General features: G+C 37.7%; 1 protein-coding gene across 1 annotated transcript in view; it reads left to right on the forward strand.

Moving 5' to 3' along the window:
* The window catches only part of LOC308610857 (uncharacterized protein), a 35,921-nt gene extending 11,144 nt beyond the window's left edge, over positions 1–24,777 (forward strand). Inside the window, exons 3-4 of the mRNA XM_081259853.1 lie at positions 15,842–15,969; positions 24,420–24,777. The gene's annotated coding sequence lies outside the window, so the exon portion shown is untranslated. The remainder of the gene's footprint in view (positions 1–15,841; positions 15,970–24,419) is intronic.
* Positions 24,778–25,598: the final 821 nt, after the last annotated feature.

Consider the following 25,598-nt stretch of genomic DNA (forward strand, 5'->3'; position numbering starts at 1 on the left):
AGCTAGTAATATAAAACCAAGAAAGAGACATTAAAAGTATCAGGAGTTGACCCTCAGGAAGAAAGGTGGTTTCTAAGGAGAGAGGGTGAAGAAAGCAAGGAATGAAGAACCAAAAACTAAAGCTTAGTGACTACCCAATAGTAGTAATCAGGGGTCAGCTCCTCTAATGTAGTCAGGCGGATGGGAGAGGCATCAAGGAAACATAGCAGGGACTTTAAGAAGCATGTTGCTTGAAAAACAGTATGCTTCTCAGATTGTGAAAATAATTAGTCTAAGAAGAGAGCATTGGTATTGGATTTAGGATTTTAGATCACTGGTGACCTTCTAAATGCATAAAAAGGACATAAGGAGGCATCAACTGGCAGCAATATCTATAAATTGTCTTTGCCTTTGTACTTATTGTCCTTTTCTCAAGGCAGAAACTGAAAGGAAAACTATGAAGAAAATTACAAGGCTTGGAAGAATTAGCCCACCATGAGGGACTCAGTCCTTCAGCCAAGCCTTGAATCTGACTTGGACACTGAGAGCTCTTGAATAGATGAAGACAGTATCTTCTTTTTTTTCCTTGCCTTCCTTCCTTTTTCTTTTTTCTTTCCTTCCTTCTTTCCTTTCCCCCATACTTCTTTTTAAAATCTTTTTGTTTTAATTTTTGTTTTAGTTTTCCCCAATATCTAGAAAGCTCTGACAGGGAAAGATGCTGACTGGAGAATACTTAGACTACAACTGACAAAAGGGCAATGGTTTCCTAGGCTTCAGTCAGAGAACAAGTTCTTTGTAGCACTGGCTCTGGAGCACTGTCCTGAAGGGTCTAATTAGTTTGCTTCTCTGACCTTGATTGCTACCTTTTGAAGAAGCCTTAAAGCCTGTTGAGTCTCCTAAACTTGCCAAGCCCTGCTGCGGTCAGTCTAGTCAGCAATCTTGCCCTGCCCAGGCCTCTTGCTGTCTGACCACACTGCTTAGCTAACCCCATTTGGGTCACGCCCTATTGCTTATGGCTCCTTTGGAAAGGCCCATCTAAGAGCTACCTCCTTACATAAATGTAAAGATATTAAACGTTCTTGATGGAGTTTAAAAACCAAGGATATAAGGAATCCAGGGTGGAGGGGTTGGAATGGTCAATGGTAAGTGTAGAAATAGAGACCTTTGGTTAGAGAGGATAGAGGCGGGGCAAGAAATGTTCAACCTGATAGTTTTCACCTTTTCTGCAAAGTGGGATGCTAATCCTTTCCAAAGAGGCAGTATGAATTTTATAATATATGAATTGTGTCTCAATAAAGCTATTTAAAAAAGGAGTACATGTAAGAGATGGGATAGGATTAGAAACTTATTGAGTTTTAGAAGTCATATTCATATTAATATGGCAGTTCCTAGTTAGGGATCCCTTTAATGATGTTTCTATATAGAGCGACTGCAATTGTCTATATGTTCCCCTCTTCCTTTCTTATTGAAATATTAGATTGCTCCAAAGGTTTCCACAGAACCTTTTCAACTTTCTGGCAGTCATTCCAGGGGAGGAACAAATGGAACATAACCATATGTTTCCTTATCAACAAATGTAAACATGACAGATATAGTAAATACTCTAATACATAAATAATATTTATATAGTCTGTTTTAGGCTGTACTTAACAGACTAGGCAGCCAGTGGTGGCTTAAATAATAAAGACATATAAGTGTGTCATACAATAAAAATAGTTCCAGGATGGTACAGCAACAAAATGTGGGATTTCTCCTGATGGGCACACGTTGACTATAGCAGCTCCAGATTTTTCCTCACCAGAAAACAAAGCAGGAAGGATGGGGAAGGAAAGAGGCATTGTCCTCACTTTCTACTTTTCTTTTACCAGTGAGGAAAATCTTTCTGGGAAGTTACCAAGCAAACTTCCTATTGTATTTCCATGGCCAAAATTGGGTCACATTGCTAACACCTAGCTTCAAGGGAGGCTGGGAAGTGAATGAATAACTGGCTTTTTAGCCTTAGATAGAGAAGTACAAGAAAGGAGGGGACTGGAAATGGCTTTTAGGTAGGCTACCAAACGGTCTGCTACATTATTCACTGGGAAAAAGTATAATACAACCAGAAAATATTTGCTTGAGGAACTTCCAATATGAGCAGATTTCATTTAAACTGAGATAAAACTCAAAAACTGAGGACTAAGACAAGAAAAATCTCAGACTTGAATAGCAAACAGAACTTCAAAAACCAAAACATGAGCATATGAAAATATTTTATGAAAATAAAACTGTTTAAGGTAGCTTTGTGTTTTGGATTCCAGTCAGTTTGGGAGAACTACAGATTTCTTGTAGTAGCAGCTAACTTTTCCTGGAATTCTCCTGTATGACCCCCAGATATATACCTAAGGGAACGAAAGGCATGGATGTTTCTATCCCAAATAAGTTAGCTGAAAGTGTTTCTAACAACTACTCCTAATTATGATATTTGTTTTTCTTTTCATTCAGTTTTGAATTGGGTCACACTAAGCATCTCTATACTTCTCAATGAGGTTTTAAGTAAAACACTAAAAAAGTGCTGATATTTGGGAAAGTGTAACCTAATTTTTCAGACCTTGGATCCCTGCAAAACTCAAAAACTTAGAAAAACAGAACAACTGTTTTTCGTTCAGACTGTGACCATGTCATATGTTGTGAAGGAGTACTACTAATTAGTAACTTCCCAACTCAAAGAATATTCATTGTACTGTGGCTGAGGGCCTGCCATATCAGTAAACAAAGATGTTGAGGCCATCTAGCCATCAGCCACTGCAGCTGTCCCCGACTGTGCACCCTGAGGGGATTCAGGATGGAGAAAAGCAGGATACTGGCCCTAGATAGTTAAGGTGCATATCAAAGGAACAATTTCAATAAGCCCAGACTCTTGCATCTTCCCATATATAGAAAAGTGCTAAATTCATTAATTTGACATGTCTGATTTTCTTTAATTAGCAGTAATCTCTTCGTGTTCCAACTACCTTTTTTTTTGGGGGGGGGCAAAAACTTTTAGGTTGTGCAATATTTTTCAGTTGACAGTACCTTTTTATTATATAAATTGAGAAAAAGAACCACACTGGTTTTTCAATGTTATTAATGAATGAAGAAATTGTTCATAATTCTAACTTTGAGTACATTGACCCTTGGATTTTTACTTTTAAAAAAGGAAATACAGGACTGATTAAAAAGAGTACCCTATGCACTATTATGAGAGTCTATAGTATAGAAAAGAAGTTATTTAGACACATTCAAACCGTAGGCTTCAATTTCTGTCTTTTCCAGTGTATCACAGCTGACTTCCTCTAAAGATAAGTAGGAAAAGTTATTACCAGATTCTGCTTATAATTAAGAATATTCTTTCCAAAGATTGTACACAAAAGACATTAAAGAAGAAAGAAAATTCACAAATAAGAGCCTATGGAAGGGACTTTCCTTGCGGTCCAGTGGTTGGGCCTCCAAGCTTCTACTGCAGGGGGCGGGTTCCATCCCTGGTCAGGGAACTGAGCCCCACATGCCTCACGGCACGGCCCAAACAAAAGAGTCTATGGGGATCCACTCAGGACCCCAGAGGTGGTATAAAGATTATTTGAAACTAAAGACATTTGAGATTCAACAGATAAAGAAAGAAGCTGCCTTGGAGCTTCTTTTATTAAAAGCAGAAACTTTTGGGTAATGAGGTTGCCATAAATTCCCTCTTCTGGCAGCTTTTACTCCCAGGAAGGAAGCCAAGAGTAAATCTATTATAAATCCCCTCTCTGGTGAGATTTATAACCTTTAAGAGGAAAGACCATGGGTACCTGCTTAGAAAAACATTATCACAAACTTCTATCTCTCCTTTGTTCTCCTAAAACCCATTTGTCTCTCTTAAATAAACTTATAATTCTTCCCAAAGAAGTCTTTTCTCCTCTCTCCTTTTCTCTTACTGAGTCAGGTATATAAGCCTCTAACTTCAACGACTTAATGAGCTAGCTACTTCTTTTGTTAGTTCCATTATGCATACAAATATACTGTTTTTCTCCTGTTAATCTGTCTTTTGTCACTTTAATTTGCATGCCCCCAATTAGTATACGGAAGAGGGTAGAGGAAAAGTTTTTTTCCTACCCAGCAAGTCTGCCAGTTTTCACAAATGGTGCTATTGGCATTTTTGGTGGGACAGTTTTTTGTTGCATGGAACTGTCCCATAATTTCAGGACATTAAGTGTTCCTGGCCTCTGCCAACAGGGCTCACACACCCCACTGCCCCCCATCTCACAACATGTCAACCAAGTATACCCTGTACATATCCTAAATAGGATTGTCAGATAACATTTGGATTTCATATCATTTCAGAATAATTTTTATGTAAGTATGTTCCAAATATTATATGGGATACACGTATACTAAAAATACTTTATTGTTTGTCTGAAATGGAAACTTAACTGGGCTTCCTGTATTTTTTTAATAGATTTTTTTCTTGTAGAGCAATTTTAGGTACACAGCAAAATTAAGAGGACAGTACAGAGATTTCCCATATACACCTGTCCCCTGCACATACATAGCCTCCCCCATTATCAACGTCTCCTACTAGAAAGTTACATTTCCTACAACTGATGCACCTCCACTGACACATCATTATCACCTCAAGACCATAGTTTACATTACCATTCACTCTTGGTGTTGTACATTTTATGGGTTTGGACAAATGTATGATGACATGTATTGAGTAGTACGTACATCTTACAGAGTAGTTTCATTGCCATAAGAATCCTCTGTGCTCCAGCTCCCTGTATTTTTATTTTTTAAATTTTTATTTATTTATTTATTTTTAAGAATTTATTTACTTTATTTTTGGCTGTGTTGGGTCTTCGTTGCTGCTTGCAGGCTTTCTCTTGTTTCTGTGAGCGGGGGCTACTCTTCATTGCAGTGCTCGGGCTTCTCATTGACGTGGCTTCTCTTTGCTGTGGAGCATGGGCTCTAGGTGCGCGGGCTTCAGTAGTTGTGGCTCGTGGGCTCAGTAGTTGTGGCTCTTGGGCTCTAGAGCACAGGCTCAGTAGCTGTGGCGCTTGGGCTTAGCTGTTCCACGGCATGGGGGATCATCCCGGACCAGGGCTCAAACCCTGCATTGGCAGGCGGATTCTTAATCACTGTGCCACCAGGGAACCCCTCCCTGTATTTTTAAATGCTTAATCTGGCAATCCTAATCCAAAGTCTCCCTAGAGGGGTGGTACCACCATTCATGAGAACTACCTCCTCTTAGAAAGAGCCTTGCCAACTTGTCTAACATTCAAGAATTCAAAAATATTGCAGGGCCTCCCTGGTGGCGCAGTGGTTGAGAGTCCGCCTGCCGATGCAGGGGATACGGGTTCGTGCCCCGGTCTGGGAGGATCCCATATGCCGCGGAGCGGCTGGGCCCGTGAGCCATGGCCTCTGGGCCTGCGCGTCCGGAGCCTGTGCTCCGCAACGGGAGAGGCCACAACAGTGAGAGGCCCGCATACCGCAAAAAGAAAAAAAAAAAAAAATATATTTCAATCATTCATTTATTCAGCAAATATTAAGTTGCAACATTTTAAAGTGTTTACTGGGTATCTTAAGTTTCATTAGGTATTGTAAAAAACAAAAATAAATAAGACATAATCCTTAATCTCCAGGGACAGTCAAATGCTCGTTCCCCCACATCAGCTAAACAGTCTGTGGATACGACAAAGCTGAGTTTATTGTTTACTGCAGTAAGAAAGAACACTACCACAAAAGTGTCTTAATGGTGTCTCAGAGAGAGGACAAAGTTGGGATATTTATTGAGATTTTGAAGTTTGGTTCAAGGCAGGTCTTTTAACTTTAGGCGGAGAGGAGAGTTGATTAGGATTGCACATGGATCATTATATGAATTACATGGATGTTATAGTTTAGAATTAGTGGACACAGCAAGGTGAGGCTTTGGGGGCAAGTCTTGGGATGTAAACTGTTGTTCGATACCTTCTATTGATGAGTTGATGATTCTCCCAGGAAATTCCACCATTTGACATTTTCCTCTAGATCAAATAGTTAATGCTTGTTTACCTTTTCCTGGGAAAATCAGTAATTATCCTGGACAGTTATGCTTAGAATTTCAGAGGTACACTCTTGCTTTTCACAATTCCACAACCACGACCTCATAGACTATAAATTTCTGTGATTCTACATGTAACCAAAATGTGGATGACCTTTTGTTGTCTTCTAAAGATGATCTAAGTCCCAAGACTGATTCTCTCTACTTACTGTTTTAGCTCAGAAACGCTGTAAGTTTCCCAAAGAGAATTTATAATGTTATCAAAGTTCTTTAGCTAGGACATAATATATCCGGAGGAGATAAACCCTTTCTTCCTGGCAGACTATAGGCTGTTCAAAGCTTTGCCAGGCCAGTAACAAAGACAATTACGAAGAATCCTAGATGGCACTGACTTTTTCAGAAAGTGGATTCCCAGCTCTTCTGAAATAATGACGTCTTTGAATAGCGTCTGTTAAAAGCAGCTTTATGAACTAAGTCTTTGGTAAGGAAACCTCTTCTTTTGAAACCTAAACATGAACGGGCCTTTTGTGATTTATAATCAGCTTCCCACTGTGCTTTGTCTAACGACAGTAGTCACAGCAGCTAATCTAGTAGAAACATCGACACGTTATTAGGGGGACCCCCTTTAAATCCGATGTTCCTCCATACTGTAAAATCTTTGATTCTCACTGAAAACACACCACAGTTCTTCGTAAATAAACTTACCTCCTGTGAAATCCTGTTACATTTTTTGTTACATATTTCTGATGATTGTTATAATATATACTTTAAATCCTGCTACATTCCTTCTGTTACCGAGTCCAAGCTCGCTCTGCTCGCCGCATGACAGGCCAGTAAATCGGAGACGAGGTGTTGAGGCAAGGAGTGCCACTTTATTCGGAAAGCTGGCAGACCGAGAAGATGGTAGACTAGTGTCTCCGAAAAACCATCTTATCGGGGTTTGGATGCCAGTTTCTTTTATAAAACAGAGAAGGGGAGGAGATGAGGAAGTAAAGTAAAAAGGCCATAAGATTTGCAAATATCCCCTGGAATGGCCGGCCTAGGGGAGGGAATGTGTTAATTTCTTCTTTCTTGCAGCCATCCACAGGTGGACAGGGTCAGGATGTTCCCTGAACAAAGGCACTCTGGTTTAACATTCAGGCAGAGGGGCAGGGTTCCCTGAGGCAGACCATGGTGTATAGACAGTATCCTTGTAGTGATCAAAAGTAACAGGAAGCGAAAGTTAAAGTAAGAGAAACAGATCCAACATGTAGTCAGATTTGGCTCTTCCCTGTTACACAAGGACTTGCATTTTGGGTGGCTAGAAAAATTGGCTGACCGAAATAAGAGATGAGTTTATCGTGGGAAATGTGGGTACCCTGATCCCTGCCTCGAATAAAGCAATTTAAAGGAAAGGAAGCAATTTGGTAAAAGCATAGTTCTTGATTAATAAATTGGGTGTTTTACCTGAAAGTTTCTGTTTTTACTATTACAAATATATCTTGACCCTGATAAATAGTCTTACTTATATTTTTAACTGCCCTAAGACTTAGCTTTAAGAAAAGAATTACGCCACATGTTCAAAATATACCTTCTCCTACCACAATCTAGTTGCTGCAGATTTTTGAAACCTCATTCTGGACAAGCATAAATTTGTGCAAATGTACCTACTTTTAACCAGATGTTATTCAATTTGAAAAGCAGTCATATTCTGATATTCAAGTGCACAAAGCGACTTTTAGACTTGGCCAATATTCTTATACCTGAATAACAAATTTACCTTTGTGTGTCTGTGTATGTGCATATATCTGTATACGTGTACCCACAAGTATCATTTCCCATTTTTGTAGTATCCTTTTACAACCTAAAACCAACATTACATGCTGTCACTTAATGGTTTCCTAATTATTATTGCTATGTAGCGTTGTTAGTAAACATTGTACATGGAGAGAAGTATTACAGTTAAATCAGCTGAACTACAGTTCAATGCTCTGAACCCAGTAGGTTTTTGTTTAGAACATAAGCAGAGTAAAATCTAATGATAGACACAGGAACATGTCATACCTTTGTTCTGTTTTCTTTTTTTTGAACCTTAGGTTTCGAGGGTTAAGCTAATAACCATACTTCCTTGTTCATGGCACAGATGTGCAACCCTTCCTCCCATCCTCTCACTTTTTAGAAAATTTTAGGTAAGGGAAATATTTTACACATGTACTCTTATTCTGCAGGGTTTAGAGGGAAGTCTTAGGAGTCAGAGAGACTAGAGTTTGGATCCTGATTCTTTGCCACTTAATGAGCGTGCAATCTTGGGTAAATGATTTGACCTCTCTGAGACTCCATTTTCTCATCTGTAAAATAGGAATAATAATAACCTCGTCGTGGGGTTGTTGTAAGAATTGGATTATGTGCTTAGAGTGCTCAGCACAGCATCTGGTACATGTTAAGTGCTCGTTACATTTTTGCTACTGTTATTATATCACCAATGGCATAAGAACTTTTGGTCAAAGAGCTATCCAGGCTAGGAATATCCACTATCAGTATGCTGCATAACTTTAAGCAAGTCACTTTGCCAAAGTGTTACTTTGTTTCTGCAACTAAGACATGGAAATGACATTACAAATTGTGCCTTCTAAATAAGATTGTGAAAAGTTAAAGCCCTAAATAAATGTTAATAATTTATGCCACCTCATTAAAATCTGTAGTTACGTTTATAATCCTGAAGATAAGTATAATTAATATTTGGTATTAGTAGTGTGCCTTCCACTCAGGCATTAATAAGACATTGCAAAGATGAGCAAGCATAGAGCATTGAACCTACCTAAGGTTATGGACTCAGTAAGACAGGAGGAGCAGATATTCTGTAAATGACCGGCAATCAGAAATTTATCTTTTCTGAAGATTTTCATGTTTATTCCCAAACTGTAAATAACAAGCCCTCAGTGAACCTTACCAGCTGCTCTTTTAGGAAGTGTGTGGCACTAAGTGGGAGCTGATACTGTGGGCCCCTAGGCCACTTGAATAGCTATGGCCATTCCTCTCCTCTCCGATGCCTAATTCTGACATAATATTTAGCTCCAAAGGAGGAAATGTTATGCTGTAAAATGATGGAACTCCTGGGCCCCCAAGGCACTCTGCTCTGACCCTCAGATCTCAAGGCCCAAGATTATCATTATTGGCTCATTAGCCTGTTTTTTTGTTTGTTTGGTTTTTGTTTTTTTGCGGTACGCGGGCCTCTCACTGTTGTGGCCTCTCCCGTTGCAGAGCACAGGCTCCAGACCCACAGGTTCAGCAGCCATGGCTCACGGGCCCAGCTGCTCCGCAGCACGTGGGATCTTTCCGGACCGGGACACGAACACGTGTCCCCTGCATCAGCAGGCGGACTCTCAACCACTGCGCCACCAGGGAAGCCCCTCATTAGCCTGTTTTAATTGTAGGGCTGTATAGAGCAGTAACATGGAGCCTTTGAGTCAGACTGCCTGTGTTTGAATCCCAGCTCTCATGCTCACTAGCAGTATAAACTATACCCCTTAGGGGTTTAGTAGGGTTGACAAAACTAACACCTACCTCAGACCAGCACCTGGACCATACTAAAGGCTCTATTAACATTGGCAAATTAGTTTTACAGCCAAAACTGTATGCCTAACTGGAATGTTGTTCACCTAAAAGGTAAAATTAGAGGATGAAGTTGGCTTAAATTGAAATAATTTATATGAGCAGTTGCCATCAAGATACCGATGTGAATCACTTCGTAGTGACATAAATAACACCAGTTCTTTTCTCCTCATTGCTAAAATTCCAAGTTAATATAGCACAGAGGATGTGTGTGGGCTTTTAAGTCAGTCATGACACTTACTGGGTGTCAGTTACCTTGATTTTCCCATCTGTAAAATGGTTAAAAATAGTACCTTCTTCACAGAGCTGTTCTGAGGTTTAGATGAGAAAATGAAAGTAAAGTGATTAGCATAGTTTTGACAAACAGTAAATACTTAATATGTGATTTATAATGTTCGTGGTGGTTATTGCTGTTTTAAGTAAAATAATAATGCATATAAGCCCCTTCTGATATTCCTAGTTTTAAGCATGATTATCACAAATTTAAATGTGTTCAGAAGTGGGACTTCTCATTGTAGATTTAGACATATAGAAACAATTTGAGGGCTTCCCTGGTGGCCCGGTGGTTGAGCGTCCGCCTGCCAATGCAGGGGACGCGGGTTCGTGCCCCGGTCTGGGAGGATCCCGCATACCGTGGAGCGGTCGGGCCCGTGAGCCGTGGCCGCTGAGCCTGCGCGTCCGGAGCCTGTGCTCCGCAATGGGAGAGGCCACAAGAGTGAGAGGCCTGTGTACCGCAAAAAAAAAAAAAAAAAAAAGTGAGGTGCTTTTGGGAAGGAAGCCCAGATCTTGGAATGCTCACTTGCACCTTCTTATCCATACTGATGTGCAAAATATTAATGAAATAAAAAAGAAGCAGAAAGAGAAACATTGTAGACTTCTTCAGCTGTTTTGGGAGCTGAAATCAGAACATTGTAGCAAGGTCATCCTGTTGAGTAAAATCAGTAACACTATCTATTATTTATTATAAAATAAAAATTTTTTATTGAGGTATAGTTGATGTACAATATTGTATAAATTTCAGGTGTACCACATAGTGATTCACAATTTTTAAAGGTTATATTTCATTTATAGTTATTATAAAATATATTTCCTGTGTTGTACAATGTATACAATAGATATATAGCTTATCTGTTTATCTATTTATTTATTTATTTAATACATGACATCCCTAGGTTAGTTTGTTTACTGGATCTATACTTTTTTTTTTAATTGACATACAGTTAATTTACAATGTTGTGTTAGTTTCTGGTGTACAGCAAAGTGATTCAGTTATATATATATATATATTTACACATATACATATGTATATACACATATATATATTCTTTTCATATTCTTTTTCATTCTAGCTTATTACAAGATACATAATACAGTTCCCTGTGCAAAAGAGTAGGACTTGTTGTTTACCTATTTTATATATATTAGTTTGTATCTGGTAATCCCAAGCTCCTAATTTATCCCCTCTCCTCTTCCCCCTTTGGTAACTGTAAGTTTGTTTTCTGTCTGTGAGTCTGTTTCTGTTTTGTAAATAAGTTCATATTTTGGATTCCACATATAAATGATATCATATAATATTTGTCTTTCTCTGTTTGACTTAATTCAATTAGTATGACATTCTCTAGGTCCATCTATGTTGCTGCAAATGTCATTATTTCACTCTTTTATTTTTTTTAATATTTATTTATTTATTTTGGCTGCACAGGGTCTTAGCTGCAGTATGAGGGATCTTTAGTTGTGACACGCGGGATCTAGCTCCCTGACCAGGGATCGAACCCGGCCCCCATGCATTGGGAGCACAGAGTCTTAACCATTGGACCACCAGGGAAGTCCCCATTATTTCATTCTTATGGCTGAGTAGTAGTCTGTTGTGTGTGTGTGTGTGTGTGTATGTGTGTATATACACACACCACATCTTCTTTATCCATTCATCTGTTGATGGACATTTAGATTGCTTCCATGTCTTGGCTATTGTAAATAGTGCTGCTATGAATATTGGGGTGCATGTATCTTTTCCAGTTAGAATTTTCTCCAGAATTATGCCCAGGAGTGGGATTGCTGGATCATATGGTAACTCTATTTTTGTTTTTTTGTTTTGTTTTGTTTGTTTTTTTTGCAGTAAGCGGGCCTCTCACTGTTGTGGCCTCTCCCGTTGTGGAGCACAGGCTCCGGACGTGCAGGCTCAGCGGCCACGGCTCACAGGCCTAGCTGCTCTGCGGCATGTGGGATCTTCCCGGACCGGGGCACGAACCCACGTCCCCTGCATGAGCAGGTGGACTCTCAACCACTGCGCCACCAGGGAAGCCCTATTTTTGTTTTTTTAAGGAGCCTCCATACTGTGCTCCATAGTGGCTGCACCATTTTACATTCCCACCAACAATATAGAAGGGTTCCTTTTCCTCCACACCCTCTCCAGCATTTATTATTTGTAGACTTTTTGATGATTGCCATTCTGACTGGTGTGAGGTGATACCTCACTGTAGTTTTAATTTGCATTTCTCTAATAATTAGCAGTGTTGAGCAACTTTTCATGTGCTTATTGGCCATCTGTATGTCTTCTTTGGAGAAATGTCTATTTAGGTCTTATGCCCATTTAAAAAAATTTTTTTTTGATATTGAATTATATGAGCTGTTTGTATATTTTGGAAATTAAGCCCTGTCTGTCGCATTGTTTGCAAATATTTTCTCCCAGTGTGGAGGTTATCTTTTCATTTTGTTTATGGTTTTCTTTGCTGTGCAAAAGCTTGTAAGTTTGATTAGGTTCCATTTATTTATTTTTCCTTTTATTTCTTTTGCCTTGGGAAACTGACCTAAGAAAACATTGGTACAATTTATGTTAGAGAATGTTTTGCCTATGCTCTCTTCTAAGTTTTCTGGTGTCATGTCTTATACGTAAGTCTTTAAACTATTTTGAGTTGATTTTTGTGTATGGTGTGAGGGTGTGTTCTAACTTCATTAATTTACATGCAGCTGTCCAGCTTTCCCAGCACCACTTGCTGAAGAGACTGTCTTTTCTCCATTGTATATTTTTGCCTCCTTTGTCAAAGATTAATTGACCGTAGATGTGTGGGTTTATTTCTGGGCTCTCTTCTGTTCCACTGATCCAATATCTGTTTTTGTACCAGTACCATGCCATTTTGATTACTGTAGCTTTATAGTATTGTCTGAAGTCTGGGAGGGTTATGCCTCCTGCTTTGTTCTTTTTCCTCAGGATTGCTTTGGCAATTCTCGGTCTTTTATGGTTCCATATAAATTTTAGAATTATATGTTCTAGTTCTGTGAAAAATGTCATGGGTAATTTGATAGGGATTGTATTAAATCTGTAAATTGCTTTGGGTAGTATGGCCATTTTAACAATATTAATTCTTCCAATCCAAGAGCATGGGATATCTTTCCATTTCTTTAAATCATCTTCCATTTCCTTTATCAGTGTTTTACAGTTCTCAGCATATGAACCTTTCACCTCCTTGGTCAGGTTTATTCCTAAGTTTTTTATTTTTTTGATATGATTTTAAAAAGGATTTTTTTTTTTTTACTTTGCCTTTCTGATATTTCATTGTTAGTGTAAAGAAATGCAACTGTATGTTAATCTTGTATTCTGCTACCTTGCTGCATTTATCAGTTCTAGTAGTCTTTGTGTGGAATTTTTAGGGTTTTCTGTATTTAGTATCATGTCATCTGCATATAATGCCAATTTTACCTCTTTCCTTCTAATGTGGATACCTTTTATTTCTTTTTCTTGTCTGAATGCCGAATAGACTTCCAGTACTATGTTGAATAGGAGTGGTCATCCTTGTCTTGTTCCAGATTTTAGCAGGAAGGCTTTCAGCTTTTCACCATTGAATATTATGTTGGCTGTGGGTTTGTCATAAATAGCTTTTATTAAGTTGAGGTATGTTCCTTGTATACCCACTTTGGTAAGAGTGTTGTAATTTGTAAGGTATATATTCTAAAACCTTCAAATATCTCTAAGTCCAAATATATGTTCTCATCTAACACCTTTCCCTCCCCCATTAAATTCTGTAAAGTATAACTGAAATGTTTTGGACTTTTTCAGTGCATTAATGATTATATAAATACTGAGCTAAAATAATTCATAAAGCTTTAAAAATACATTCTGCCACAAAAAGAAAATACATATAGCTTGTTTCTTCATTTCATTTAGATTATCCATGACCTAACAGGTGTCTGTAAACCTAAAGTGATGGTGGTGGATGACGATCCTCCTGCAGGAGCCATTTGTAGACCATGACTTGAGCCACTGTGGAATGGGGAGTTTCACTCCTTTACCCCAAATTTCAGTATTCTTGCTAAGAACTTCCCCCTTCTTAGCCTTCTTTTCTTTTACCAGCACTAGTTATTAGCTTTCCACAGAAAAAATGTTTTATTGGGCTTCCCTGGTGGTGCGGTGGTTGAGAGTCCGCCTGCCGATGCAGGGGACACGGGTTCGTGCCCCGGCCCGGGAAGATCCCACATGCCGCGGAGCGGCTGTGCCCGTGAGCCATGGCCGCTGAGCCTGCACGTCCGGAGCCTGTGCTCCGCAATGGGAGAGGCCACAACAGTGAGAGGCCCGTGTACCGCAAAAAAAAAATAATAATAATAATGTTTTATTGTTTCATAAACGTCATGGCTGTGAAGCAGCATGTAAAACCAAGTGAGTGAGAGGGCAGGTAGACAGCCCTTCATTAGAAGGGCCTTCATTAGCTAACAGACTTATTCCACACTGAAGTATTAAGACGCGTGAGTCCAGTTTTATTCCTGAGCAAGACTAGTACATACAGTGGTCCTTACGCTTACTTGTGAAGAATTAAAATCATGTCTGTTGAATACCAGAGGTTTGCTTTTCTTTAGTCTTTCCTTTCTGCCCTCTGACCCCCGCCCCTTATTCTCTCCCTGCTCCCTCCCTGCCTGCCTTCGTCCCTCTCTTTTTCTACCTTTCTTTTTAGCTATACAAATAATACATAAAACACATTTGTAATATGTGTGTACCAATAAGAACAGAGCCTTTGTTCTTCATGCCTTACTTTTAGTACTTTGTACATTGTCTGACACCCACAGAAGAAACTTAACAATGAAATGAGTGAATGAAGCATAAAAAGCAAAAAGGTCTCCTTGTCACTCTTACTCCTTCCCAGGTAACCGTCATAGTCATGTTATTATTTTTTAGTTTAGTTGGCAAGATTCTCTTCTGTGGACAGTGGGAGTGACTTAGTTTTCTCTTTGGAGTAGGGCTTGGCTAAGCAGAATGCATGGTTTTGCTTACGTGTGTGTAGCTTTTCCTTGATCCTAAATTGGGAGTTTCCTGACACTCTTAGGGAGAGTGATGCAATCATCGCTCCTTCGCAGTAGCAGAGAAAGCACATTCAAGAGGCTGAAGCTGGATGAGGGGAATTACCTTCCTGGATGACTGGTCTCAGTCATATATGAGACAATTAAAACTTTCTAAAATGTAACTTTCACATAAAGCTCTGTAAGTGTTGTATAGAGAGCAATGAAGGCAAATTTTTAATAGTTTTTCCAGTTACCCAGCCTGTTTCTGGGAGACTTAATCCTTCTGTCAAAAACATTTAAGGGAAAAGATTTTAATTTTAACGTTTCTTCACAACAATTAGGGCAATAAACATTTTATAAATAAATTATAGCAAACTAATTAGAATACTTTTTAAAATTTAATTTGACTGGCGTTTAATTCATATGACAGAACCTTTGATGAATTCAGGTTTTTGAAAGGTAGTTAGAGTGTGCATTCCCTTCCCCCACGCCAACCAATATGCAGTTGTTTTAAAATTCAGTTTTCTTCCTTTGTTGACTACAGAGTCTTTATTTGAATCTAAAGGCCTTAACCCTATAACTTCCAACCACTTAACTTCCTTATATTACTCTACATTGATTGACATTTCAAATATCTCTGTTGTGTAAACTTCTTCAATGAAGAAAAACTATTATGGATTTGACTATTTTGAAGATCATATTCTTTATAAAGAGGACATCTCAAAAAATCAAGGGTTTAGAATTTTTTTCTAAGTGATAGGTAATATATAATGTACTGGGTTGGCCAAGAAGTTTGTTCGGGTCTTCCATATCTTACAGAAAAACCCAAACAAGTTTTTGGCCAGCCCAACAGAATAAGTACCACAGTAACTTGGAAACTATAAAAATCTCTGCATTTATTTGGTTTATTTTATTCTCATATTGTGAGGAAAAAAATGACAGACATTTGTTTCTTCCTATTTTTCCCAGCTATTGACCTAAAAAATGGTTCTGGAAAAGTGTATCAAGGCCCTGCAAAAGATTCTGCTGATGTAACCATCTCGCTTTCAGATGAAGATTTCATGGAAGTAGTCTTGGGCAAGCTTGATCCTCAGAAGGTAAAGTTCTTAAAATGTTCATTTATTTGTCATTTATTGCTTCCTATTTGACAATTGCAGTTTTTTGGCTGACTCCAAAATTCTGATTTATAAGACAGATATCTTGCAACTCTGAGGAAAGACAGAGTTGATAGCAGTATTCAAATTGATAGATCATATATTTTTCGAATGGAGTTTTTCAACTGATACTTTTTAAAACTAAATTTTGGGGTGGAATTCTTTAGCAGATAAACAATGTAAAACCCACATCTAGGCCTTTTAATATATTGTCAGTTCAGAATTGAAAAACCATATGATATTTCATAAAATTAGACATTCTTTCCTGATATATAAAATTAAGAACTTGTCTTAATCATCACTGAAAACTGGAAATAGAAGGATGGAACATAATAGCCAGTGTCTTACTGAAGGTAAAACATTTAGAGACATTTCAGTGGAAAATCATGATTGAAACAAGAGTGCCTTTGCTGGCCATTATGAGGTAATATTGTTCTGAAACCTATGGCCAGTCCACAAACACACAAAATTAGATGTAGCAATTAGAATGGAGTAGAAAATTTGAATGATTATGTAGCTAGAAATCCCACGAGGATCAACTGATTGATTCTTAGACCAGAAGAGTTCAAACAAGTGATTGAATGCACAATAATTATTTAAAAATAGCTTTCACATAGCAGCAAAACCAACTAGAGGATATAATTTTAAAAATTTGTTTGTAATCACTACCCAAACTACAAAGTACCAGCGACTACCCTAACAAGAAAAAGCACAGGGCTTATTTGCAGAAAACTATACAACTTTACAAGGAACGGAGCAATTTGACTACGGGAGAAAATGTTCAATTTTCCTGGATAAAAAGACTAATTTTAAAGAATTGTAAAGTAGTATAGTGGTTAAAAATACGTTCTTTGGCATCAGATAAATCTAAGTTTGAATCTTAGCTCTGCCACCTACTCTCTAAGCCTTAATTTTCTCATTGTAAAATGAATTGTGATAATCCCAAAGGATTGTTATGATAACTAAATCCAATAATATACATGAGGAGCTTAGAATAATGCGTGGTACTGAGTGAGCCCTCAGTTAATTCCTTCCCAGGAATTTATTTAGTACCTCCTTTTATTCAGGTGCTAGGTGTGGCTGAACAAGACAGTGCCCCTTCTGGGTAGAGCTTAATTCTAGAGGGAAATGGAAAAGAAGTATAATTTCAGGTGTGAAGAAAAATAAGAGTAATGGGTTATAGCAGTGGTTGGCAAACTTTTTCTGTACAGGGTCCCCTAGTAAATATATTCTAAGCCTTGCAGGTCACATGGTCTCTGTTGCACCTACTCAGTTCTGCCATTGTAGAGTTAAAGTAGCCATGGATACTATGTAAACAAATGGACGTGGCCGAGTTCCAGTAAAGCTTTGTTTACAAAAACAGGCAGCAGACTGGTTTTGGCCCGTAGGCTGTAGTTTGCCAGCCCCTGGATTAGAGTGTGACAGGATAGAAGAACTATTTGAGACCGATTGTCCAAAAAGGCTTGATAGAGACCTGAACAAAGTGAGGGAAGGAGCCATAAGGCTAAAGAAACAACTAGCACCAAGGTGGGAGGCACTGGTAGCTCAGCTTGATACTATAACTGTGAGGAGGCCAGTGGGGAGAGAGGCAGGAGGCGAACGGGGAGAGGTAGGCATGGCGTAGATCACACAGGACCTTGTAGATGTTGGCAAGACAGTTTAGATCTTGTGTGATAGGAAGCTATTGAGCTGTGGAGTGACATCTGATTTTTAAAGGTCATTGTGGCTGCTGAGTGGCTAATTAAGAGTTCTTTTTTGAGATATATTTGAGGTGCTTATACATAAAGATTAAATGTAGGATTTACAGAAACATTTATATAATTGCTAGGAATATCAGACCTTTGGGGGAGAATGGATTATTCAGTGAATGGTACTGGGCAGTTGCATAGGAAGTGGTAGTGCTTTATGTCATTCCATATACCTTAATCAGTACCATACAGGATGGAATTAAATGTAAAAAAATTAAAGCAGAAGCAAAACTTGATGAAAACCTAGGTGTTTATTATTCTTAGTGACAGTCCTTAGAGAAGTTCTAATTTAATATTAGGGGTTTTCTAAACTCATTTGGCTCAATTACGTTCTGCCTCACCTCAGTGCTTTCTGTCATCACTATTCTTCAGTTATCAAAGACCTTATATCCCAGTGTACAGTCTCTCTCTCTCTCTGTCTCTCTCTGTCTCTCTGTCTCTCTGTCTGCATCAACTCTTGTCAACCTTGATGGCTTCCTTCAGGATTTGTAAAAGTGACTTCTCCAACAGATGGCTCTTAGTTTATTGATATTATTTCTAATTATCTTTTACTCTATTCTACATCAGCTTTTGTCTTTATTGGGAGCATAATATGTACAACTTCTAGTATCTGTTACAAAACATCACCATTTTCCAACACCATCACCTACAGTTTCATTAACTTGTTTTGTTATTCCTGCTACTGCTGTTGAGCTTCCCAGAGACCTCCGGTTTGTTGACAACACCACTTTCTATCCATCAGCTCCCTTCTGTCTTCTCTTCTTGTTCAGCTTAGAGTCCATGGTCCATCGGAGTATCTCCCTTGAAAATACCCTCATCTCCCTTGTACCTCTCTCATCTTATTTGCCTGGAAAACTCCACTCTATTTTAACCCTACTCTCTGCCATCTTTGCATCTGTACCTGAATAGATGAAGACGCCAGGAGAAAAGCCATACAACTAGACAAATAGGCTTCCCTTTAAAATTTTGATTACAGGTCTCAAATAGTCTCTACACACTGTCTAGCAATCTTACTGTGATTTTCCACTAAGCCTCCATTCCTGTTGTTTGAGATGAGTATTTCATACCTGTCTTCTCAAAACTCCCCCATGCCTACCTCTCTTTCATTTTTAGCTGATGATCTTTCTCATGTTCTTTGGGAGAAAAAAAAGACTTTCAAATGAAAATATTCACTTTCCCATCACCAGATCTATTTTGTCAGCATCTGCACCTGTCTTCTTTTCTTCCTATACATTACATTGAAGGAAGTCTCCCTCTTCCTGTCAAAGACTTCTTCACTTCTCATCCAGGTATCTATCTACTCAAAGTCATTGCTTCTTCTCCTTTCCACTTTTTTCTGCACCATTCTCTCCCATTCTACTACATAATTGTCCCACAGCATAGAGGCAAGCTAACATCTTGATTTTAAAGCAAACACTCTGTTGATACCAGATCCCCATCCAGCATGCCATATCATTTCTCTGTTCCTTTTCACAAAAGAATTGTCTAAACCAGCACTGTTGAATAGACATATAATGTGAGTCACATAAGTAATTAAAAACTTTCTAGTTGCCACATTAAAAAAAGGTTAAGAATAAACTCAAAATGGCTTAAAGACTTGAACATAAGCCGTGACACCATAAAACTCCTAGGAGAGATCATGGGCAAAACATTCTCGGACATAAATTGTTCCAATGTTTTCTTAGGTCAGTCTCCCAAGACAATAGAAATAAAACCAAAAATAAACAAATGGGACCTAATCAAACTTACAAGCTTTTGCACAGCAAAGGAAACCATAAACAAAACAAAAAGACAACCTACAGAATGGGAGAAAATATTTGCAAATGATGCAAAAGACAAGGACTTAATTTCCAAAATATGCAAACAGCTCATACAACTCAACAACAAAAAACAAACAACCCAATGGAAAAATGGGCAGAGACCTAAATAGACAGTTCTTCAAAGAAGAAATACAGATGTCCAACAGGCACATGAAAAGGTGCTCCACATATTGCGAACTATTAGGGAAATGTAAATCAAAGCTACAGTGAGATATCACCTCACACCAGTCAGAATGGCCGTCATTAAAAAGTCTATAAATAACAAATGCTGGAGAGGGTGTGGAGAAAATAGAACCCTCCTACACTGTTGGTGGGAATGTTAGTTGGTGCAGCCACTGTGGAAAACAGTATGGAAGTTCCTTATAAAACTGAAAATAGAATTACCATATGATCCAGCAATCGTGCTCCTGGGCATACATTCTGACAAAACTATAATTCAAAAAGATTCATGCACCCTTATGTTCATAGCAGCACTATTTACAATAGCCAAGACATGGAAGCAACCTAAATGTCCATTGACAAATGAATGGGTAAAGAAGATGTGGTGTATACAATGCAATACTACTCAGCCATAAAAAAGAATGAAATAATGCATTTGCAGCAACATGGATGCAACTAGAGATTATCATACTAAGTGAAGTAAGTCAGAAAGAGAAAGAAAAATACCATATGATGTCACTTATATGTGGAATCTAAAATATGACACAAATGAACCTACCTATGAAATAGAAACAGAATCACGGACATAGAGAACAGACTGGTGGTTGCCAAGGGGGAGGGGGTTGGGGGAGGGATGGAGTGGGAGGTTGGGGTGAGCAGATGTAAGCTATTATATATAGAATGTATAAATAACAAGGTCCTACTATATAGCATAGAGAACTGTATTCAATATCCTATGATAAACCATAATGGAAAAGAATAGATAAAAAAAAGAATGTATATATATGTATAACTGAATCACTTTGCTGTACAGCAGAAATTAACACAACACTGTAAATCAACTATACTTTAATTAAAAAATCAAAATAAATTTAAAAAGCTTAAAAAGAAACAGGTAAAATTAATTTTAATATATTTTATTTAACCCAATACATTCAAATATTTTAACATGTAATCAATATTAAATATTAATGGGATATTTTATATCCTACTTTTAAAAAATCTTTAAAATCCAGTGTGTATCTTATACTTATAATGCATCTCAGCCAGGGCTAATCATATTTCAAGTACTCAGTAGCCGCATGGGCTAGTGGCTACTTTAGTGGGCAGCAAAGGTTTAAACGTTCTGTCTTGACTGCTCATCTGCCTTCTCTTATCTGACTTCCACATCTGTTGCTCCACTGATAATGTTTTTGTGAAGTTCTTGTGATGACCTATATTGCTAAATCCAGTAAATATTTCTCTATCTACATCTTTCTCAGTCTTTCAGTAGCATTCAACTCAGTTAACCACCAACTTCTTGAAATAATCTTATCCCTTGGCTTTCATGATACCTTATTCTCCTGTTTTGCTTTCTCCACCCTTGGCTCTTCCTAATCTCCTTTGGTGTCTTCCTCTTTTACCCCCAACTGTTGAGTTTTGGTGTTTCTCAGGGCTCATTTCAGGGCTCTTCTCTAACTAACACTCTTCTTAAATGAGTCCATCCATCCTGTGGTATTTAGAGCCGTCTACATGTTGACAACTTGCAGATTCAAATGTCTCACTCAGCATCTTCTCTGAGTTCCATAGTGGTATAACCAGCTCTTCACTTGTGTCTCTGATGGCACATCGTACTATGTCCAACTTACAACTTGTGATTTAGTTTTTTTCCCCCATTCTTTTTGTTTCCAGGAAATGGCACCATGGTCTATCTACCCAAATTAGTATGCTGAGTAATGTAAGAATTGTCTTGGCTTCTTTCTTCACCTCTGTATCCTTTCTATCCTTAATCCTGCTTGTTCTTTCTCCAGAACGTATCTTGAGTTCATTTTCTTCTCTTCGTCACTAGGGTTATCATCCTGATCCAAGCCTCCATCATCTCTCACCTGGCTTCCTGACTGGTCTTAGTGCTTTTAGTCTTGCTTTTCCACCAATCTGTTCTCCATACAGGAGCTGGGGTAATCTTTTAAAAATGTGAATCAGATTATAGGTCATTCCACCTGATAAAAACCTCCAAGATTTACTTTTACACTTGGGTAAAATCCAAACTACATATTATTATATTGTATGTGAAGTTTCCCTTGCTTATCTTCCCAGCTTCATCCTGCACTGCTTGCCTCATCACTTACAATGCTAATTCAATTTATGTTGCCTCTCCTCTTAGTCCCTTCCCATCAATTTTTACCACTTCAATGTCTATTTATTTGCCTTTTCTGGAATTTCTATTCCCATCTTTTTGCATGGCTGGCTTTGTTTCATCCAAAGTAGTTCCCTCCTATTATATTATCTAAGTAGCCTCCTTCATAGCATTTATAACAGGCTTTAATTACTTGTTTACATTTTACTTTTTGACTCCCCTACTGTAATGTTAGCTCCATGAGAACAGGGAGGGATGTCTCTTTCCTAGCATAGAATATTGCCTAGTGTACTGTAGATGCTCAATTAATACCTGAGTAGATTAAAGCAAGGATAGAAATAAGGAACATAAGCTCAATAGCAGTAGTTTAGGCTATGTAGAAATTAAAAACTTCTGCATGTCAGACTCCATAAGATATTCCATAAACCTGGGGAAAAATAAAATAATGATACATAGTATATTGGTGTTAATAACCTATAAAAATTCTGGACAACACGAAGACCTCAATATAAAAAATGGGCAAACAACATGAACCAGTAATTAATGAAAGAAATAGGTATGACTAACATACATGAGAAAAACTATTAATTTTTCCCAGTATCTAAAACATGCAAGTTAAAGCATGTCATTTTTGCCTCAGATTTTCAAAGATTAAGAAAACAGTATTATTAAGGTTGGGATAAGAGGATTCACACGTAGCTAGAAGGAATATTAATTTAACAGTCTTTCTGGAAAGTACTATGGCAGAGTTTCACTGACTTTCTTCCTTTATGGCCACTTACTGTCTCAGCACTTTTTGAGTGGCACTCCTAGGCCAAAAGAAATACCTAATGGTTCCGTTTATTAAGTAGTTATATCCAAACAAGAGTAGTTTTCATGTTGTGTTTGACCAATGTCACTGTGTTTCCTTCAAAAGTTTTAAATATTCTGTCGTGTCTGTTGGAGTTTGGTGTGGTGCCCCAGTGCACTGAGGTGCACAGTTTGAAAACTGTGGTGATATGGAAGCATGGTCAAGAAACTTATTTAAGAAATGCCATGATTTAGTAATTCTTCTTCTAGGAATCTATCCTAAGAAAACAGTTAGATAGGAACAAAGATTTATGTACACAATTCTTCCACTCAAATAACAACCATCAAATATTGGTATATTTACTTCAAGGAAGTTGGTGTTTTTATTTTAGGTTGTAAGTCCCTCTCAGACTGCAGCACCTGGCAAGCCCGTCTAAGAACTGACTCTGCAGGAGTCGCAGACCATCATGTCTGTAACTGCACAGTGAAAACTGTCTTAGTTTTAAAATTCCAGTCTCTAGTTTGAATGCTTAGCACTTGAACCTGATTGAATGAAATTCTCCTGCATTATTTTTGGGATAAAAAGTTTAAGCAGTTTTTGCTTTTCCTCCAGTTGGTAAGGATTCGCTTCTGAAATTAAGTTGCTGCTAGTTAATAAGCAGGAGACATTATTAAGCAGAGAACACCCGTGTTTAGTCCTGGCCCACTTTTTGTTGGCTCTGTGGCCTTGAGTAGGTTTTTAAGCTTTTGAATTTCTTTTTTGCTGATATGCCCACTTCAGGTTGATGTCTGTGCTTCTCAAGTGATACTGTATCTGTGAGGCTGCTTTGTAATGTTACGTGTACGTGGATATTACTATTTTTTCAATCTAGCTAACAATCTAGAGACTTCTTTTTCACTTCATATTCCGTATGTTATTTTCTCAGTAAGCTATATTGTGTTTTATCATTTTTATTTTACTGATAGGGAACTTGACACGGGGGGAGAACTTGCACAAGTTTCTATTGTCAGGTCAGAAAAAAAGTGGTACAGGAGCTCTTAGTGTTTTGACATTATAGTCTTTTGCTTGGTAGTAATGAGCTTAATAGCTCCTTCCACATGTTAAATGCTAAGCTAAGCACTTTTCACACTGTTTCATTTAACTCATACAACAAAGCTGCTATTTAGGTGCTGTTGTCATGCCCTTTATAGATAAGGAGGCCAGAGCTCAGAGAGGTTAAGTAGTTTGTCCAAGCTCACCTTGCATTTAGTGGCAGAGCCTAGATTTTAACCCAGGCATTCTGATGCTACAGCCCAGGATCTATTCACTACTTTGTTACACTATCTTATTTTGCCATTATATGGCCTTCTGTTTCATGAAGATATAATAAATATTTTAAATCTACTTTTGAAAGTTCTGAACTCAGTGTTTTTATTGTTAGTAATACAGTAAAGCCTTGTATTCATAGGGTCTCAAATTCACATTTAAGAATATAGGCTAAAGCCAGAAGCATAGGTTGAAGCAGAATTCCCAGATCTGTCAATTCAGATAAATTATTCTATGGTTTTCTAAAATACACAAGGAGTCTTTATTTTTTCTTAGATATCTAAAAATATGGGTGTTATCTATAATCATTAAACTGTCATTGCTAGATAAAAGTTGCCTTTGTTGTCCAGAGTTATTAACTCAATTGTGTTCAGTCTAAGCAATGATCTTTTTAAAAAAGAAATACAATGTGACATGGTAAAGGTTGGTTCTGTCTTTCCCTTTCTCCTTTCCAGGCATTCTTTAGTGGCAGACTGAAGGCCAGAGGGAACATCATGTTGAGCCAGAAGCTTCAGATGATTCTTAAAGAATATGCCAAGCTCTGAAGGATATACTACGTTATTAATTACAATAGAAAAATTAAATACTCTCTTCAACTAAATATGCAGAAGTGATTCAGCAAAAATGGTCAAAATTAAGATACAGGGGAAATTGCTTAACATTTTCAGATTACAGATAACTTTTTAGATGTTCATTTTCTACTAATTTTTCATGTTATTACTTTTACAAGGAACTGTAAGCTGGCACATGATTATCCTTCTGTTCTTAGACCTATGTCTTCATAATAAAAAAGTTTCACTCAAGTCCAATCTCTTTAGAATTGTGATGGCATTTATAAATTGTAAGGAAAATGAAATGAGTAGAGGCCACTTTGATGCCTTTTACAGTTTGTTTTGTTATTTTCTCTTCTCTTTATTGATATCCCAATTTTAACATGAATTTTCATCTATTTATTCATTTTCATACTTTGCTATGAGAGATAGTGTTCTGCTTTAAGGCAAGATAAAGGTCTTTGTGTTTTCAAATAGTTTTCTTTCTTCTCCCTGCCCTTTTGCTGGAAATTCTTTACTTTCATATAATGCTTGGAAATCTACCAAATATATAACTTTCTTTTTTTCTTTTTTTGAAAAATTTAACTGTAGTTGACTTACAATATTATGTTAGTTTCAGGCATACAGCTTCAGATTCCTTTCCCTTACAGGTTATTACAAGATATTGAATATAGTTCCCTGTGCTATACAGTAAATCCTTGTTGATTATCTGTTTCATATATAGTGATATGTATATGTTAACCCTGTGCTCCTAATTTATCCCTCTCTCTCCCCTTTCCCCTTTGGTAACCATAAGTTTATTTTCTATGTCTGTGAGTCTGTTTCTGTTTTATAAATAAGTTGATTTGTATTATTTTTTTAGATTCTGCGTATAAGTGATATTGTATAATATTGTCTTTCTCTGTCTGGCTTACTTCTCTTGGTATGATAATTGCTAGGTCCATCCATGTTGCTTCAAAGGGCAATATTTCATTCCTTTTTATGGCTGAGTAGTATTTCATTGTATATATATTCACATCTTCTTTGTCCGTTGATCTGTCGACGGACATTTAGGTTGTTTCCATGTCTTGGCTATTGTGAATA

This window comes from Mesoplodon bidens (genome assembly GCF_964165515.1).
Source record: "Mesoplodon bidens genome assembly, contig: HAP1_SCAFFOLD_557, whole genome shotgun sequence".
Classification (NCBI taxonomy): Eukaryota; Metazoa; Chordata; class Mammalia; order Artiodactyla; family Ziphiidae; genus Mesoplodon; species Mesoplodon bidens.